At 43.7% G+C, this 21,074-nt stretch overlaps 1 long non-coding RNA gene across 1 annotated transcript; it reads left to right on the forward strand.

The window, feature by feature from the left end:
* Nucleotides 1-5,141: 5,141 nt before the first annotated feature.
* On the forward strand, nucleotides 5,142-20,542 carry LOC308659649. Its single transcript, XR_014024578.1, has 3 exons — nucleotides 5,142-5,170; nucleotides 19,888-20,035; nucleotides 20,499-20,542. It is a non-coding gene; the product is annotated as an uncharacterized lncRNA (long non-coding RNA).
* Nucleotides 20,543-21,074: the final 532 nt, after the last annotated feature.

The raw sequence follows: 21,074 nt of genomic DNA on the forward strand, positions 1-21,074 counted from the left end.
GCTTGCCCTGACCCAGCCAATCAGTTTTTACTTTAGTAAGTTTTCAACTTTTTTTTTATCTTTCCAGAGTAACAGAGTTGGAAGGGACCTTGCAGTTCTTCTAGTGCAAGCCTCTGCTCAGGCAAGAAACCCTATACCATTTCAGACAAATGGTGTGCAATGTCTTCTTAAAAACCTGCAGTGTTGGAGCACCCACAACTTCTGGAGCAAGTTGTTCCACTGATTAAAGAAATTTCTGTCAAGAAATTCGTCTTTAGCTCTAGGTTGCTTCTCTTCTTGATTAGTTTCCATCTGTTGCTTCTTGTCCTGCCTTCAGATGCTTTGGAGAATAGGTTGGCACCCTTCTTCTTTGTGGCAGCCCCTCAGTTAATGGAAGATTGCTATCATATTCAACGTTATGGAAGCACAAGCAATAGAACACAGTCAAACTAGAATCTTGGACTTTAAAAGAGCTAATTTCAAAAAACTTAGAGAGACCTTGGGAAGAATTCCATGGATGAGAATCCTAAAGGGGAAAACAACTCAAGAAGCTTGGGAAATTTTGAAAAGTAAGATAATAAAGGCCCAGTCTAGCACAATACCAACAAAGAAGAAAAATAACATCTTTCAAAAGAAACCAGCATGGCTGCATAAAGAACTCTCTGATAAACTGAAAGATAAAAAGGACAAGTATAAGAAGTGGAAAAAGGGGCACATAACTAAGGCAGGATATCAGCAAACAGCCCGTGCCTGCAAAGATGAAGTGAGGGAAGCTAAGGCTCAAAATGAACTAAGGCTTGCGACCAAAGTCAAAAATAACAAAAAAAGCTTCTTTCAACATATAAGAAACAAGTAAAAAGTTAAGGAAATGATTGGTCCATTAGTGGGGGAAAGTGGCAAGAAGGTGTCAAGCAACAGGGAGAAAGCAGAACTATTTAACTTGTTTTTTGCATCTGTCTTTACACAAAGGGAAAAAAACAGTCCAACCTACCAAAACCAGTGCCATAAAAATAGAATAGAAATGCAAGTTAACATAGGCAAGAAAATGGTAAGTGAGCATCTGTCCACCCTAGACGAGTTCAAATCACCAGGACCAGATGGATTACACCCCAAGGTTCTCAAGGAACTGGCAGACATGATCTCAGAACCACTGAACTATATTTTTCAAAGATCCTGGTGCACTGGGGAACTACCAGAGGACTGGAAGAGAGCTGATGTAGTTCCCATCTTCAAAAAAGGAAAAAAAAATAGATCCAGGAAACTGCAGACCTATCAGCCTGACCTCAATACCTGGGAAGATTCTGGAAAAGATAATCAAACAACAAATCAGCGAACACCTTGATGCGAACAAAGTTATCACTAAAAGCCAACATGGGTTTGTCAAAAACAGATCATGCCAGACAAATCTTATTTCATTCTTCGACCAAGTGACAAAACTAGTGGACCAGAGGAATGCTGTAGATATAATTTACTTGGACTTCAGTAAGGCATTTGATAAAGTAGATCACAACCTACTACTTGATAAGATAGAAAAATGTGGGTTAGATAGCATCACCACCAGATGGATTCGTAGCTGGCTGACAGGCCGTACTCAGCGTGTGGTCCTGAATGGAACTGCATCTACATGGAAGGAAGTGTGTAGTGGGGTTGCCCCAGAGCTCTGTTCTGGGCCCAGTGCTCTTCAACATCATCAACGATTTGGATGAGGGGATAGATGGGGAACTCATCAAATTTGCAGATGACACCAAGCTGGCAGGAATAGCCAATACTCCAGAAGATAGGCTTAAGATACAGGAGGATCTGGACAGACTCGAACACTGGGCACTATCTAAAAAAATGAAATTCAATTGTGAAAAAGTAAGGTTCTACATTTAGGCAGGAAAAATCAAATGCACAGGTATAGTATAAGGGGCACCTTGCTCGATAGTAGTAACTGTGAGAGAGATCTTGAAGTCCTAGTGGACAATCACTTCAATATGAGCCAGCAGTGTGCTGCAGCTGCCAAAAAAGCCAACACAGTGCTAGGCTGCATTAACAGAGGGATAGAATCAAGATCACATGAAGTATTAATACCACTTTACAATGCCTTGGTAAGGCCACACCTGGAATACTGCATCCAGTTTTGGTCACCATGATGTAAAAAAGATGTTGAGACTCTAGAAAGAGTACAGAGAAGAGCAACAAAGATGATTGGGGGACTGGAGGCTAAAACATATAGGGAACGGTTGCTGGAATTGGGTATGTGTAGTTTAACGAAGAGCAGGGTGAGGGGTGACATGATAGCAGTGTTCCAATATCTCAGGGGCTGCCACAAAGAAAAGGGAGTCAAGCTATTCTCCAAAGCACCTGAAAGCAGGACAAGAAGCAATGGATGGAAACTAGTCAAGGAGAGGAGTAACCTAGAACTAAGGAGAAATTTCCTGACAGTTAGAACTACTAACCAGTGGAACAACCTGCCTCCAGAAGTGGTGAATGCTCCAACACTGGAAGTTTTTAAGAAGAGACTGGCCAGCCATTTGTCAGAAATGGTATAGGGTTTCCTGCCTTAGCAGGGGGTTGGACTAGATGACCTCCAAGGTCCCTTCCAAATTATTATTATTATTATTATTATTATTATTATTATTATTATTATTATTATTATTATTATTATTATTATTATTATTATTATTATTATTATTTCACCCCTAGTTGTTCTTTTCATTAAACTAGACATACTCAGTTCCTGCAACTGTTCTTCATAGGCTTTGTATGTAAAAAAAATCCCATTTTTTAATTATCTGCAAGGAAATGGTTAAGGGAGATATGGACAATGATAGACTTTGTTTCACCTGTCTTTTACCTATGCACTTTCTCCAGCTTGGTATTTCTCTCCCTGTGCAGCAACTTCTGTGGGCTGGATGGCACCTGGTGTGTTTCACAAAGATAGAGCATAAAGGACTGCTTGACAAAGGCCTGGATGCTTTTGCAATACATAATACTGAATTTTGTGAGAGCCTGACTAAGTCTTCTGAAAAAGCTTAAGTTGATTAAGTAGTATTGGAGGCAGGAAATTAAGTGTTTGAATCCTGGAGAGCGTATGATATTAGGCAGACGGATATAGACCAAGAAAAGCAAACTGTAAAAATCCAGGGAGATTTTATTCTCCTGGCTAAGGCCAGAAATGTCTCTGTGGGCAGTAATTGTTGGAACTGAATGTACTGGGTCACTTTTTTATTTTTATTCTTCCCGTTTTTATGCTGCCCATTTCACTATCCAAAGCAATTCTGAGTGGCTTATAATATACTGAAAATAGAGATATAAAAACAATAATAAATATAAGCCAGATTAAAACTGCAAAAGATTAAATACAAACCAAAAAACCATGGATTTAGAATGGAGCAGAGATGGTGCATCATTACACCAACCACATCCAGCTTCTTCATGGGAGCTCCAGGCCAACCTGGTGAGTTAGGTTTTAAGGCTCTTCCTGAAGGCCAGAAGGATGAGGGTGGATCTCAACTCCAGTGGGAAGATGTTAAAAAACAGGGGGGGGGGGCACGGCAGAAAAGACTTTTCTAGACCCCATCAGCCAAAATTCCTTGGCTAATGGGCTCTGCAATAGGCCCCTTTGGCCAGAACTAGAGGGGTGGGCCACTTGTGGATAACATAGTTCCTCAGATATCCTCAGAATGGAAGTAAGAACTCTCTCCTGTTGTGTCTCCCAACATCTGGAATCGATGACATGCTTTCTTATGCACATGGACATCAGGCCACCAGGACATTCACCTGTCTGAGGCGGTATAGGTTCTCTTGCTTGAGCAGGGGGCTGGACTAGAAGACCTCCAAGGTCCCTTCCAGCTCTATTCTGTTCTATTATATACAGTCATGATTTTTGCCATCCAACACAAACTTAATTTTCTCACTAACAGAACATCTACTGCACGTAATTCTTTCATACAAAATTCTTTTGTATTTGATCAGATACACTGCTTCCCAAATAGGTTCCTTCAAACGTAGAGGTTGCAATAGCAGCTAAATTCAGAACATGCATAAGGGAACCTTGGGTTTTCTTCCTACTCTGTGGGTGGGGAGTTGAAGCTTGGCTTTTGGTACGACTACAGCTCCCCACAACTGTCATTATGGGCTTTGATCTAAGTGGGCCCCTTTTCTCCTATAGCCTGCCAAAACTTTAAGCATCTGGGAAAGGTAAAATGGTTTGAAATATAGAATGGAGGATGGGCCAAATTCACATGTGTGGTGTGGTGTGGTGAAAGGGCAGAAGAAATCCCTTACAATCTGAGTTCTGCAAAGAAGGAATCTAATAACACAACATAAATATGGTGGAGCTCTAATAAATAAGCAGTTCATAGGAAACTCCCCTATTGATGACTCTTGAGCACTGTTTATCTTCAAAGGGATGAGATTCAGAAGGAAAAACATTACAACTGATTTGCTGTTTTGGGTCCCAGGAAAGAGACCCTAAAGCCACAGGAAGTAATGTCGAATCTTTCTCCTTCCTGTGAAGAAAAAAATCACAATTGCCCGGCTGAGGAAGGTAGGATTCAAGGATGAGAAAAATAGGTGCGTTTTATTTAGTCAGGTCTCAGTGCAGCTGAGGAGAAAGCTTTGGAAAAAGCTGTCAAGAGAGAAAATAGCTTTCCAAGCAGCCCTGCTGACTTTATTCAGAGGTGGTTTATTGTCGAGAATTTTATTTTGATGATGTTTCTTTGATAAGACCTATAAATGTCATTTTGGTTACAATTACATTGGCTATTGGATGGAAGAGAGAATGAAAACCTGCTGTCTCCCTCTAAATATTAGAATTATAGGAAGTTACTATTCCAAATACAAATGCATGTAATATGTCAGTATTACTATTATCCTTCTCATATTTTCTACTACCTTCTTCTATTGGTATCCTATGATTATATTACTTTGTTGTTTGTATTTACATTGAGAACTTACACACTGGAGACAAGTTCCTTGTGTGTCCAATCACACTTGGCCAATAAAATATTCTATTCTATTCTATTCTAAATGCATGTCTGAGTACTCACTGTATACTCATGGTAGATTATGCACATGTATGTCAGGGCAAGGGTTATGACATTCTTCTCTTTCTTTTTCTTTTGCCCAGTCAAGGAACTACCAAATCAGTAAACCACAGCCTAATCAAGGAATGCCAAAAACATCCCCATCAACACTTCACAGGGTAAGCCACTTGCATACGAACAGAGAGCGAACCCCACTCCCTTCTTGCACTGATGATGTTACCTAGTTGGGTAATGAAAGTGTTGTGTAGCTGGTTCTTTGCAGGCACTGAGCGAGACGGAAGGTTCAAAACAGCAACATGCTTTATTGAAGGTCAAACAGAACAGACGCAAGAAGGGAGCTGCTGCGCAGCTATTTCAAACCAATAGGTTTGAAGCATAGGTTTCCCTCCCAAAGACCTACTTAGCCGGCTGGAGACAACCAGTCTGAACCAGCTAGCAATTGTTACAAAATACACGTGAGCTAGCACTTAGCAATTGAATGCAAGCAATTAGCAAGCAGTGCAACAAGAGCAAACACTTACAACATATACAAAAGGCCAATACATTACACCCCTTCCCCCTGGATGGAACACTCAATTATTTGGTTACAAAATCTTGAAGATATTTGGGGGGTCTTCGGGCTCGTTCAGAGCATCGAGGGGTTGCCGGAATCTCCCGGTCTACCAGTTCGTCTTTCGTGCTTGGTAGACCCGGGCTCTGTGGTTCGGTGGAGTCAAAACAACTCGAATCCCTTTGCCTGGCCTGTCTTGGTCAGCCTAGCCCAAAGTCTAACGGTGCCGCTAAATTGGCATGGCTGCTGCTGGGTATTGGGTGACTGTCCAGCCCCTGAGGTCCGGTCGGGGGAAGTGCTTTTACAGCCCTGTCCCCATTCTCTGTTGCGCAGAAAGTCTCAGAGCATCCAAACTGCTCTGTGTGAAGTTATGGACTCCAAGTCCCCTTGGGAGTCCTAAGCCGACGACTGCTGGCGCAACTGATCGACATGTTGGCAAATGACTTGTCCATCTTCCAGGACCACCTCGTAGGAGAGTGGTCTTAACACTTTAACAACTTTCTCTGGTACCCACAATTACCCTTGCCCATAGTTCCAAGTCCAAACCTGGTCCCCCACCTGTAAATGTCTAGGTGCCTTCGGGTGTGCCGTGTTGGAGGCTACTGTATCTGGGTGCAATCTGTCCAGTTTTGTTATTAGTCTCTTGCCCCAGTGTAGCTCTGCAGGGCTCTTGCCTGTAGCCGTACAAGGTGTTGTATGCTGGCATAACAAGAAGTCGACCAGCCTGTGGTGCCAGTCCCCTGTAGTAATGCATTTAAGGGACTCTTTGGTTGTGCGAACCATCCGTTCTGCTTGCCCGTTTGACAACGGGTGAAAAGGAGCCGATGTAGCGTGCCTAATGAGATTGGCCCTGAAAAAGGCTTGGAACTCTGACGCAGTGAACTGGGCTCTGTTGTTGGAGACTACGACGTTCGGAAGCCCATCCGTTGCAAACAGTGACCGCAGCACCTGGATGGTCCTTGCAGTAGTCATATTGGGCATTGGAACCACCTCCAACCATTTAGAGTGGCTATCGACCACTATTAAAAACAACTGTCCCTGAAAGGGCCTGGCAAAATCGATGTGGATCCTTGGCCACGGTGTGTGTATTTCCTCCCATCGGTGGACAGGGGCCTGTGGTATCTCCGGTCTGGACTGTCGAGATGTGTGACACCCATGTACTTGGGCCTCGATAGCTTTATCTAGCCCTGGCCACCAGAGGTAGCTCCTCGCCAGTGCCTTCATCTGGATGCCCGGATGGCCCTTGTGCAGAGACTGGAGAACTCTGGGCCTGAGTGAACTGGGGACTACGACCCTGCTGCCCCAAAGGATGCACCCCTTGTGAGCTGAAAGCTTGTTTTTCCGATTGAAAAAACTCTGGAACTCAGGACCCCGCTATTTTCTAGCCACCCTGTGTGAATCCAAGCCAACACACGACTTAGGATTTTGTTGGCTGCCGTTTCTGCAGCGACATCTCCCGCATGTAGGGAAAGCTCTGGCATGTCTTGAATTGCTAAAATGCGTGCAGCTGGAGCTGGATCGGGCTCCACGTGTGGCAATGGGAATCTGCTAAGGCCGTCTGCATGGCCCATCTCTTTGCCAGGCCGAAAGGAAGATAGACCACCCCTGGTACCTCTCCTGAAAGTCTCATCCAGCTGGCGGTCCCTCTGGCGACCTCGACAGACGGTGGCAATGTGGCCTGGTTTTCCACACGCCCGGCAGATGGCTGTCCTGAAATGGCAATCCGTGCATTGATGGCGGCCTCCACAGCCCAAACACCTCGGGAACAAAACTGCCTTGTCAGCCGGCCTCATTCCTCTTTCGTGGTGCCGCTGAATTTTGTCGACTTCGTAGTCGGAGTCGGTGTCTTCCACTCATTCGGTGTCCTTGTGGTGGACGGTTTCTGGAGATGGCGAGCTTTTGGGGAGCCGCAATGCCTTCACGGCCCCTCCAGGGGCTTTGTCCACCAGAACTTCCTTTAAGGCTTCTTGAAGTGAGAGAGTCTCCTTTGCAAAGAGGTTTTTTTGAAGTTCTCTGTTCCTGAGTCCACAGACTAAGTGGTATCTTAGTCGCTCCTCTAGGATGGAGAAATTGCAGAGCTGTGAAGCTTGACGAAGCACTGTGATGAATTCTGTCGCCAACTTGCCAGGTTGTTCGCGTTGTTCAAAGGCGTGCCTCCACGCTATCACTGAAAGCTTTGGTTCAAAATGGTCACGCAGCTTCTTTAGGTCTGCATATGTGATGGTTTCCAACGGCGCCGGTGCGACTCAAGTTCTCTGCAATATCGAAGGTGGCTGGGCCGCACACACAGACTAGGGTTGTAGCCTTCAGCCGATCTTCGCTGACTTGATTTGCACGCAGGTAGTTCTCTACGCAGGAAATGTAGGACGACCATCTCTCTGTGTGCGTCACATCGAATTCTTTGAGTTTTCCGACCTTTGCCATGGTGAGAAGCCTTCGTGGCTCGTGTCTCATGTTGCCTCATGCTGCTGGCTTCTTCGTAGGCCCTGGGACTGATCCTCAGGGCGGGGTGGTCTCCAGCGTGGCTTGCTAGGCAGACCGAGGGGGGCAATACTGTTCCCTACCAGGCTCTGTGCTGGTCTCACCCCCTAGTGACTTCAGGCTCTTACAAAGAAGCAGCACATCCCATCCTCGTCACCAATGTTGTGTAGCCAGTTCTTCGCAGGCACTGAGCGAGACGGAAGGTTCAAAACAGCAACATGCTTTATTGAAGGTCAAACAAACAGAAGCAAGAAGGGAGCTGCTGCGCAGTTATTTATACGGTTGGCCGATAGGTGGTGACCAATAGGTTTGAAGCATAGGTTTCCTGCCCAAAGACCTACTTAGCCACCTGGAGACAACCAGTTTGGGCCGGCTAGCAACCATTACAAAATATACGTGAGCTAGCACTTAGCAATTGAATGCAAGCAATTAGCAAGCAGTGCAACAAGAGCAAACACTTACAACATATACAAAAGGCCAATACATTACAGAAAGGTCTGTAAAAGAAATAACCAAACTCAGAGAGCAGTCCCCAGTGCTTTTCTTCGTTGAAGTATTTGGCTTTATGAATATTTGTGGAGGAGAGAGAGCTTTGAGAAAAGAGACTTGCTTTTTCTAAGATAGTTCCTGCCATCTGGCATTTTATAATTGTTTTTACTAATGTTGGTAGGACTATACAGGCTATACAGTTGTAGCTCATCAACTTAAAAAAAATGTTTAGGAAACATCTGTCTTATACCAAGACAGATTATCTATCCAACCAACCAACCCACTCCTAATTCTTCTGACTTGCGTTGTTTTTGTGAGTACGGGAAAGAAAACATTTTCCTGCCACCCATTTCCTCATTTTCTTTTCCTTTATTTAATTTATTTTTTAAAAAAATAAATAAAAAGAAAGATTAAAAACTAATCTGAACTAACATAAAATAAAAAGAAAAGAAAGAAAGCTGAATGTCCAAGAAAGGGGAAAGAAGTAAAGTAAATATAGTAAAGAAAGAGGGGGGGGGAGATGTAAAGAAATTGCTTCTCTTTCCGCAGATGTAGGTACAATTGTAAATTCACCTCTTACTCTGTGGTTACAGCATAATTCACTTCTTTCTATAATCTACCTGTTTCCTCATTTTCTTAAGTTACAGACGTCAAGGACTATTATAGATGTGGGACTATTTACATACAGAGCAAGTGTTCTGTTGCTGTGTTGTTCTATCCTTCCTTTTGGTCAAATCACCATCTGCCTTTTGCACCTAGGCAGGTGACTGAAATATGCACAGTGTAGTGAATGAAACTTTTCCAGGACAGGGCGTGCAGAACTTGGATCTGAAGTAATTCTTACAGGGACTATTTTTAACTGGTATCTTGTCTGCCTACTGTGCCTTTCACATTTTGGGATAAAGGCAAGTTCTCCCACACTGTAAACCTGAATGTAAAAACAGTACACAAACCAGCCAAGCCCAAGGACAACTGGCTATATGTTTACCAGTTGGGTCCTTCCTGCTCTGTCTGGCCCAGGCTCCTTGTTTATCTCAGGCAGGAGAACTGGAGGTCCTCCAGCTCTACCCTTTAGGAATTGATGGTGCAGCAGAAAATCAACAAGTCAGCTACAGCAAGCAGATATTCTTGCTCAGCTCTGTCTCCCCCACCACACCCTGGCACATTCTGTTCTCAGACATGGCCCACACAGGGCACATCCACCAGTCTTGAGGCGTGTGGTTGGATCAGATCTTTAATCTTCCCCTTTAATCTTTAATTTAATTTCTGCCTATCTCCTAGGCTTTCTGCAAAATTGTTTCTTTATTATGAAGATTCCTCTATTATGGTTATATTACAAGACTGTAACATGGAACGTAAGAGCTGAAAATGGTAAAGAATAAATGAATTTTATTCATTAAATAAACAAGTTCATGAATGAATGAATGAATGAATGAATGAATGCTATGTGAAACCACTGGAAGGGATGGACATAATAACTCGGAATGAAAGTAGTCTGATTTGTTGAAATAAGTTGACGAATACATACAGAGAAATGAAGCTTTTGATTGGATTACGAATACAGAATACAGAATAATAGAGTTGGAAGGGATCTTCTAGTCCAGTGGGTCACTGCTCAAGCAGGAGAGCCTAAACCACTTCAGGCAAGTGGCTGGCCAGTCACTTCTTAAAAACCTCCAGTGATGAAGCATCTACAACTTCTGAAGGCAAGCTGTTCCACTGTTAATTGTTCTCACTGTTAGGAAGTTTCTCCTTACTTCTAAGTTGCTTCTCTCCTTGATTACTTTCCATCCATTGTTTCTTATCCTTGCCTCTTGTGCTTTGGAAAATAGGTTGACCCCCTCTTCTTTGTGGCAGCCCTTCACATACTGGAACACTGCTGTCATGTCATCCCTAGTCCTTCTTTTCTCTTAACTAGCCACACCCAAGTCCTGCAACCGTTCTTCATATGTTTTAGTCTCCAGGCTCTTAATCGTCTTAGTTGCTCTTTTCTGACTCTTTCCAAAGTCTCAACATCTTTTTTTAAAATGAGATGACCAAAACTGGATGCAGTATTCCAGATGTGTTCTGGATACTCAGACGCATGTCAAATTGATATGTGGATGCATATAAAGTAGGAATTGGAAGATTGATCTATGAACTGTAATAGCAGAAGAGCCAGAGATGAGTTTTAGGAAAAATTGTGCAAGATTGTGAATGAATGTGAGCCAGGAGAAACATTCCATTCCATACCCAGTTGGAGCTGGACAAATTCCATTCCTATAAACAACCACATTTTGAATGTAGTGTGCTAGATTTTATCCATGGCAACAATTGTGCCAGGAGGATAATACTTTATATCTGGATAGTTAGAAATAACTTTAAGCTGCCTCAGCTGCAGGTTTGATGAAAGCAACATCACTAGGACACAGTATTAAATAGCAATTACCAGTCATGTTCATGTCATGGTTAAGAGGGATGAGATAATAGAATGAATGAGAACTGGCTTGCAAAACAAATATATAAAGAATCCATTGAGTGAAAGGAAATTATCAAAGAAAGTTGGGCTTGAATGGAGAAAGTCTTCAAAAAGAAGCTAAGGAGTTTAAAGAACAAAAGGCAGCTTGTGAAATGGTGTATGGACATGGTGGAAATAAAGATGGTTGGCAATGGATGAAGTGAATTGTCTTGGTGTAAATTACCCAGAATCACTTGACAGTGAAATGGGCAGCATATAAATGAAATAAACAAACATATCTCTGCCCCAAGCTGTATTTCCTTTTCTTTCTCTTCTCTTGTGCATTTATTCTCTTTGGCTCCTTTTCTGTATTTTGCAGAATAGAATGGAATTGGAATAGGAATATTAATAGGAATATTCTTTATTGGCCTTGACTGGGCATACAAGGAATTTGTCTCGGGTGCATAAGCTCTCAGTGTACATAGAAACAACAAAGTGATAAATCATAAGATACTGTGAAATGATGCCTTTCCTGAAAAAAGAATAGCATAAAGAATATATATTATGAATATGGTGGCTGGAAGGTATATCTAGGGCTACCAGATCCTGTCCTGAAAAATACCCAGGTAATCTCCAGATATCAGCAATGAGATATGGAAAACATTGTGAATATAGGCCCAGATTTGGCAGTTCTATATTAGGTAAAGGTAAAGGTTCCCCCGCACATTCGTGCTAGTCGTTTCCGACTCTAGGGGCCGGTGCTCAGCTCCATTTCAAAGCTGAAGAGCCAGCGCTTGTCCGAGGACGTCTCCGTGGTCATGTGGCCGGCATGACTAGACGCTAAAGGCGCACGGAACGCTGTTACCTTCCCACCGCAGTGGCCCCTATTTTTCTACTTGCATTTTTACGTGCTTTCGAACTGCTAGGTTGGCAGAAGCTGGGACGAGTAACAGGCGCTCACTCTGTTACGCGGTGCTCGGGATTCGACCCGCCAAACTGCCGACCTTCCGATCGACAAGCTCAGCGTCCTAACCCACTGAGCCACCGCGTCCCTACAAGTTCTATATTATCCTTTTGCAAATTCCACTAAATGAATGTGCTTTTCCCACCTTTCACTGAAAGCCACTTAGGATAGAGACCCTCAGAGCCATGGACTGAAATTTTGTGCTAAGTATGGCACAGGTAGTCCTCGATGTAAGATCACAATTGAGCCCAAAATTTCTGTTGCTAAGTGAAACAATTGTTAAGTGAATTTTGCCCCACTTTGTGACCTATTTTGCCAGAGTTGTTAAGTCAGCCGTTGCAGTTGTTAAGTTAGTGACACAGTTGTTAAGTGAATTGAGCTTCCCCATTGTCTTTGCTTACTAGAAGGTCACAAAAGGTGATCACAGGACCCTGGGACAAATATGAATCAGTTGCCATGCCTCTGAATTTTGATCACATAACCACAGGGATACTGCAATGGTTGTGAGTGTAAAAAACGATCATAGGTTAGGAGTTTTGCAAATGAAACTGACATCAACCAATAACTGTAACCAATGCAACCATGAGTCCTTGTATGCTCTGTCCTTAGAAATAAAATCGATTTTCCAAAGGCTGCCAAAGCTTTCCCCAGTACTTTTGTACAGCAAAAGAGAAACTACCGAATTAACAACAACCTAAAAAGAAGGAACAGAAACAGGGACTTGTGTTTACAGTTTATTTTTAAACAGGTGGGTTCAAAAGTATTCTCTTATCAAGACCTAATAACTATAAATACATTTAAAGGGGCCCTGTGGCTAATGTAACCCAATCCATACATGTTTCTGCCACAACCCAGTTCATCTGGGCTGCGATACTGAGTAAGCACAGACTGAGTTACTGTTACTGTGACTCAGATTGAAGATGACAGCACTGTTGAATGGGGATTGAAGGTGATATCATGAAGCTGTCCAGCCCACCCGATTGCCTTGGGCCGGCAGATGGAAGTTCCTTGGATGATGCTGCGAGGCTGAAAATGTCATTTTTTTGTTGAGTTTCAGAGTGCTCATAAGATAACTTATTTTTGAAAAGGCAGCTCGAACAGCGGATGAATGCAGCGCACTAAGAGTCTTCCTAGAAAATTCAGTGGGAACTTCTTTAGGAAGGTTGCCCCAAGATTCAGCAGGATCTTGACAGACTTGAGCATTGGGCCCTAGCCAACAAGATATAATTCCGTAGTGAGAAAACTAAGGTCTTCCACTTATTTTTCTTTCTGTTCTGTACCAGCCTGCTACCGGCCCTGCAGAAAAGGCAGGGACAACCCCTTTACAACCGGCAAGAGGCTGGAATTACGCCTGCCAAATTTATTCACATAAAACAGAGCAAGACAAGACACCAACCATAAAACACGAGCTAAGAAGCAGGAACAATCCAAGCGGTTGCCTTCAGCAAACCAGCCCTCCCACACATTCCCCTTAAATACAGTTCAGGGCGTGGCTTCTCTCTGCCTCCTTCCGAGGAGCCCCATTGCCTTCCTCTGTTTACTCCTGATTGACTGCCTCCTGCGTCGGGCGTCCTTGAACAGGGCCAGCTGTGGGTCATCTTCATCCACGCTGTCAGGCTCACACAGCTGGGTCTGCATCGTGACCAGATGAGAGGGGCCTTGCTGGGGGCTCTCATCAAGCTGTCCAATCCCCTCAGCAAGCTCTTCAACACCCCCTCCTCCTCCTCTGAGTCATCTGACCCAACTGCCGAACCCACAGGCTGACCCTGAATCACAACACTTTCCTTTCTCAGGAAAAAAACCCAAAGGCAGTACCTGGCTCAGTAGTAGTAACGGTGAGAGGGATCCAAGTGTCCTGATGAATCACCACTTATGTATGAGCCAGCAGTGTACTGCAGCTGCCAAAAGAGCCAATGCAGTCCTAGATCGCATCAACAAAAAGGTAGTTTCAAGACCACGAAAAGTGATAGTACCACTGTATACTGCACTAATAAGGCCACATTTGGAATACTGTATCCAGTTCTGGTCACCGTAATAGAAAAAAGATGCTGAGGTCCTAGAAAGTGTGCAGAGAAAAGCAACAAAGATGATAAGGGGTTTGGAGGCTAAACTGTACGATGAATATCCCAAAGATGCTTTTACCAAAGGCAACTGGACTTTGTTTTTCCTGGAAGACCTTTCACTTCTCATCCAAAATGTTCTTCAGTTCAGACCTGGAGAAGCTTTTTGGATGAGAAGCGAAATGTCTTCAAGGAAAAATAAAGTCCAGTTGCCTTTGGTAAAAGCACCTTTGGGACAACAATGAACTGGATGACTGAGAATCTCCGTCGACTCTTACAATGAACAGCTAAGAAAACTAGGTATGTTTAGTCTGAGAAAGAGAAGGTTTCGAGATGACATGGTAGCCATCTTTTAATACTTGAAGAGCTGTCACAGGGCAGAGGGGGTTGATTTATTCTCCAAACCACCTGTGGGTAGGACAAGAAGCAATGGGTGGAAACTCATCAGAGGGAGATCCAGTCAGGAACTAAGAGGAAATTTCCTGATAGAACAATTACTTGATCATGAGAACAATGAAACAGCTTGTCTCCCAGAGTTGTGGGTGCTCCATTGCTGGAGGTTTTTAAGAAAAGATTGGACAACTATTTGTCAGGGTTGGAATAAGGACTCCTGCCTTGGGCAGGGGGTTGGACTAGAAGACCCCCAAGGTCCCTTCCAGCCCTATAATTCTATGCTATAATTAACAGAGTACAGTATATTTCCCCATCTCTCCATCTTTATGTTTCATAGCTGCATACTGTCTCCCATGTTGCACGTGTTATTTCCATTTCTAAATGGCTTATAAGGATTTTATTAGTGAACATTCTTTGAATTGTCATAGAGTACTTTAGAGATCTCTTCCAGCTTCTCACAAAATAGATCTCTTGTTTGGGGGGCTGGCTGCTTCTTGTCCTGGGATGTCCTGAAATTGTCTTGTTGAGGCAAACTATTTCTCCTAGCCCACAATTCTGCTTCCAGCAATGATTAACTTGGCAGAGTTCACAGGCAGGTTCTAAAACTGAGTGTCATGGCCATCTGTTTGTTCTTCTGTCCCTAAAATTAGAGATAAATAGTGCCACAGTCTATGGTTAATACTCATCCATATCTCCTTTCTCCCAGGTATTTATTACTAATTACTCAAAAGATTAAACTGCACTTAAGAGTTTTATGCCCAGAGGAGATACTAATAGAGAAAATCCTTATTGTTGTATAACCTGAAAGGGAGCTATCTATTTGCTGAATTGTCATATAAAAACTTATGTTTTCTTGTTCTGCTCTTACGTGCAATTGAAGGAAATAATTGCAGTGTCTTTGCTGTGAAATTCCCATCTTTCGTGTGTTGCATCTGTGTGTAGCCTTATCAGTTATAAACTTTTTGGGGAACAGCTGGACTGCTGGTACAGTAATTTGTAAAGGACTGTGTATGTTGTGCTATACTCTATTTATGATGACAATTGAGTTCAAAATTTCTGTTGCTAAGTGAGACATTTGTTAAGTGAGTTTTGCTCCATTTTACAACCTTTTTTGCCACATTTTTAAGTGATTCATTGCAATTGTTAAGTTAGTAACATGGTTGTTAAGTGAATCTGGCTTCCCCAGTGACCTTTCTTGTAAGAAGGTCACAAAACGTGATAACATGACCCTGGGACACTGCAACCGTCATAAATAGGAATCAGTTGCCAAACATCTGAATTTTGATAATGTGAACATGGAGGTGCCACAATGGTCATAAGTGTGAAAAACACAAGTCACTTTGAATGGTCACTAAAAGAACTGTTGTAAGTTGAGGACTACCTGTACAATAATACAAAGTCACGACTGGGAAAACTCTCTATTATGTTAAAGGGGTTAGTAGTTTGACCTATTGTAAAGGCACCTTCATACACTGAAAAACATTTTGAGTGTGACATGTTTTCCCTATAAACAGACTTTTCAAAGAAAACAGTTGAAAAACAACGGGAAACACGCCCAGGGTAAATGACGCTGATTACAGTCCAACAATGATGCCGTCCGCTGTTTCTCCACATCCAGTCTGTAAACAACTGACTTTTTCCGCTGTAGCTGTCATTTCTCCTGAGGAGACGGCCTCTTTTGGAAGCACGGGGTTGTTTGTTACTATTTTAGTCTTTCCCCTGGGGAATAGGCGCTGCTGCAGTCCGTGACTTCCAACTGTGGATGAACCTGGATCCTTTCATTTCAAAAGCTGTGGGAAAAATTGTGGCCAAGGAAAAGGGAGAATCCCCCTCCTTTAAACTCTTCCAGCAGCACTTTAGATCAACAGTTGGCGAGACGGCAGATGTCTGTAATTTTTTTTTCCCCAAGCCAAGAGTTTTGCTTTTCAGTATTTTTGCTTTTGCTACTCAGGGCAACGGTCCAAGGGGCAGAAGGAATGTGAAAAAAAACACCAGTTCATTTCTTCTGGATTTCAATTAGATTAATTAAATCAGTATAAGATGATTACTTCCCATAAAATGATCTTGTTATGTTTACGTATATGAAACTGTCTGCCGTCTTGCCTTTATTGATTCTGCCCCTGCAGACGCAGGTTTTGGTTGTCCATAGTGTCGCGATGGGTCGGACACGACTTCGCAAGTAACAACAACAACTAGAAGAGAAAATGCTGAAGTGCTGGGCCAGGGTTTTAGAAAACCATGTAAGGCGGGGGTCCCCAATTCCCGGGCGGTGGACCAGCACCGGACCACCGCCCACAAGGAACCGGGCGGCACAAGTGAGCAAAGACCCATCTGTACGTGTGTGGAATCCAGGCAGTCTGCGAAACCACACACACACCTGGTCCATGGAAAAAGCACCCTCCAAGGAACCGGTCCCTGGCACCCAAAAGGATGGGGGTTGTTGATATAAGGGGTAACATAATTCAGCGCCTCAGGCTTAAAGAAAAGGAGAATATTTCAACTGGAAAATATTTCAAGAATCTGAAATTGTGATGGATGGAATGAGAATGGAAAAGTCAGAGGATCATAGCATGTACAGGTAGTCCTTGACTTACAACAGTTTGTTTAGTGAGTGTTTCACTTAGCGACATATATTTTGGGCTCAGTTGTGGTCGTAAATCGAGAACTACTTGCATTGGGTTTCCTATCCACCCGAATTCTTCACCTTTACTCCCAGGTTGAGTATGTTTTGACTGTATCTTTCACATGTTCAGAGGCACTATTTTTGACTGAATCCCTGGCTCCTGCATCAATGAACCTTGTCCCAATTAAGTTAGCTCTCTATCTAGGCCAAAGGCCGTTAATGTGTCCGAAAGCACAAAGGCTTGCAGCATGATTCCCATTTGGCTGTAGCCTTATCGCATGTATCTGGAGGCCTCTTACAAAATGACAGCACCTCCCTTTTCCTAGAGTTGGCCAAGTTTACTTAGAGTAGCTCACCACAAACACTGTTCTTTAGCCAAAAAGCTGTAAGTCACTCAGGTGAGCTGAGTTCTCTGGACAATAAAAGCTTCTCCTGTACTAGGAATTCTGTTTTATACTGATTTTTCCAGTTGCAACCTAGCTGAGATGCTCAGAACATTTCTATAACATCTTTCCAAAGATTAGCCAAAGTGAATTACTTCCCAGCAGCTTTGTATCTTAAGCTGAGATCTGGTATATGGAATGCCCACGTTTGGACATTGAACATTATCATATGTTCTCCAAGGGAACATATGTTAATGAGAATGTTTACTTTTAAAGCCGCCAGTACACTACCACATCCCTTAGCTGGCGATTTTTTTTCCCCAAGGCTCTAGGCCAGGGGTAGGCAACCTTGGCTCTTTTATGACTCGTGGACTTCAACTCCCAGAATTCCTGAGCCAGCTGGCTCAGGAATTCTGGGAGTTGAAGTCCACGAGTCATAAAAGAGCCAAGGTTGCCTACCCCTGCTCTAGGCAAAGGCCTTCTCAAAGCCAACTATCTGGATCATTCATCTGGAAACGTTAGGTGTTGAACTTAGGACATCTGCACGCAAAGCCTACAGCCATATTAATAACAGCTGCTCTTCAAATGTTCCCAAATGGAGTATATTGACTTTCCTTCCTCAAGTTTTTATTTATCTACCTAAATATATACAGCCCCACTTTTCCAATTCCAAAAGATTTGCAACACATGCAATTAATAAACTCATAAGATCCGTCTGTAAAACCAATAATTAATCAGAGCTATCACAACTGTAAGGAAAGCCATAGCAAATATAAAATGAATCCAAGGACTGTTTCTGTCATCTTTTGAAACATGCAACGTTTCTGGATACAATTTAAAAGGTCTCCAGCCCCCTCAATGAATAGGGAGATCTGGTATCTACAATTACATTAAAATAAAGATAGTAAGCAAATTAAGCTTAAGGCGACAATCTATGGCGATTTTGGGAAATTGCAGTAAACCTCAAATCCCTACCTTGTATCTGCCCTGCGAGGAGCAACTGAACTAATTGTGGTATTGTGGGGCTTTTAAGAAGAGGCTGAACTGCCACCTGCCTGAAATGGTATAGGGGAGGGGTAGGCAACCTTGGAAAGGACGCGGTGGCTCAGTGGGTTAGGACCCTTAGCTTGTCGATTGGAAGGTCGGCAGTTTGGTGGGTCGAATCCCGAGTGCCGCGTAACAGAGTGAGCGCCTGTTACTCGTCCCAGCTTCTGCCAACCTAGCAGTTCGAAAGCACGTAAAAATGCAAGTAGAAAAATAGGGACCACTACGGTGGGAAGGTAACAGCATTCCGTGCGCCTTTAGCGTCTAGTCATGCCGGCCACATGATCACGGAGACGTCCTCGGACAAGCGCTGGCTCTTCGGCTTTGAAACGGAGATGAGCACCGGCCCCTAGAGTCGGAAACGACTAGCATGCATGTGCGGGGGAACCTTTACCTTTACCTTTAGGCAACCTTGGCTCTTTTATGACTTGTGGACTTCAGCTCCCAGAATTCCTACCTTTAGGCAACCTTGCCTCTTTTATGACTTGTGGACGTCAGCTCCCAGAATTCCTGAGTCAGCCATGCTGACTCAGGAATTCTGGGAGCTGAAGTCCACAAGTCATAAAAAGAGCCAAGGTTGCCTACCCCTGGTATAGGTTCTTTCTCCTGCTTGAGCAGGGGTTTGGACTAGAAGACTTCCAAAGTCCCTTCTAACTCTGATATTCTATTACAAGCTGAACACATTTAGTAATGAAAATCAGTGAATTTCAGGGGCTCTGTGTAAATCAGACACAAAAAGGACAACCTGGGTTGAGTAAATATTTCTTTTCCTCTCCACCTGTGTTCCTGCCTGGTAATCTACCACTTCTATGAAATCCCAAATATGTTCCTTGGCTAGATCCTACCTTGCCTTGTGATCACAAAAATAGCAAACAAAATAGGGACCATAGCCAAAAAAGTAATCTGCCTAGTGGGCCAAAGCTAGATTAAGTGGATGTCACATCCCCAAACGGTATCTTTGCTTTCAGACTTGAAGATACAATTTCCTTAGTACTTTTCCACCTGTAACTCTACAAAGCAGGTCACTTCAGACTTACTGTATATTCTGTTTTTCAAGTAGAGCAGACACAAGGCCCGGTGGCCGGATCCGGCCCACGAAGTGGTTTCACGTGGCCCGCGAAGCTATCCTGGAAACAGTGAGGGAACAGCCCCCACTGCCTTGGCCCTTGCCCAGAGACCCTCGGATCTGTCCCACTCCTGCCCAGGCCCCCATAGGCACCCTTGATGCGAACGATGTAGAGCTGGCCACGCCTACCCAGTAGGCCATACGCATTCTAGCCACGCCCACCCAGTAGGTCACGCCCACCCTGGCCATACCCACCTGGCCCCCTGAGGGCAACCGCAATGCTGATGCGGCCCTCAATGAAATTGAGTTTGACACCCCTGAAGTAGAGGCATTCCCTCCCACATTATTAGAATCCATGCTTGCTATTTTCTAATCCTTGAAACAGCAATCCAGAAAACGCACAGAAGCGCATGTTCAACATACTTGGGCCATTCTAACTGACAGCTTGTGAATTTGACGGGGGCGATAACAGCTGCTGGCTTTCCAAAGCACCAGAAGACAAGACAAGAAATAATGGATAGAAACGGATGAAGGTGAGAAGCAACTGAGAACTAAGGAGAAACTTCCTAACAGTGAGAACAATTAACCAGTGGAACAGCTTGTCTTCAGAAGTTGTGGGTGCTCCATCACTGGAGGCTTTTAGGAAGAGATTGGACAACCATTTGTCTGAAATGGTACAGGGTTTCCCGGCTGAGTAGGGGGTTGGACGAGAAGACCTGTAAGGTCGTTTCCAACTCTTATTCTGTTAAGGACCACACTAGGCTTTGCACAGCTTAATAAATAGGAAGGGGCATGATTCATTTTTTTTTGGGGGGGGGAGATTTTAAGACTTTCAAAGCCTGTAATTGTAAAGCTTAAGGTGAAAAGGGAGAGTGCATATTCCCCAAACTGACCCTGTAGTTTGAACCCCATGAGTTTGGGGAGGGGCGAAACTTTGACAACCATGAATGGAGGGGTCTGATGCAAACATGGAATGTCCCTTTTTCTAAACAATAGCAGCGCATGAAAGGTGAACAAGTGCAGCAGAAGATTAAGGTTGGGAATTGGCAGGACAAGGTAAGCAATTACGAATGCAAGACTTCCTGTCCTAGGGCCACTGTTCTTTTTATATATGTTCCCATTTGGAAGCAGGCATGCTCCAGATGCCTGGACGTCTGACCAGCAGATATTCCCTACCTCAAATGTAAGGCACAGTGGAGGTGGGAGTAACTAGACAGAGACACCGAGGCCTTAGTGCTTGGAAAGCTCAAGATGTCAAACTGTATTTGATGTTTGCATAACCCTTTCCTAAATAGCAAGTGCTTGGTCACAGCTGAGACCCATCTGAAGCCTATGGGACTTGGCAGCCCAATTCTCACGCCTGAAATTAGGTGAGAAAGTTGTTCTGTGTTCCCATCCCCACCCTTATTTCTGGAGAAAGAGCATCAACATGTCGCAACATTGTCCATTTATGGTAGCATTTTGGTTCTGTGATCTCACTAGAGTTTGAGGGAGGGCATGAGCTACAGATTCCTGGCCCCTTGAATTAGACACCAGAGTGCCATTTATTAGATTTGGTTAGCTATCTAAAGC

This window comes from Vipera berus (genome assembly GCF_964194415.1).
Source record: "Vipera berus genome assembly, chromosome: 1".
In the NCBI taxonomy this organism is placed as follows: Eukaryota; Metazoa; Chordata; class Lepidosauria; order Squamata; family Viperidae; genus Vipera; species Vipera berus.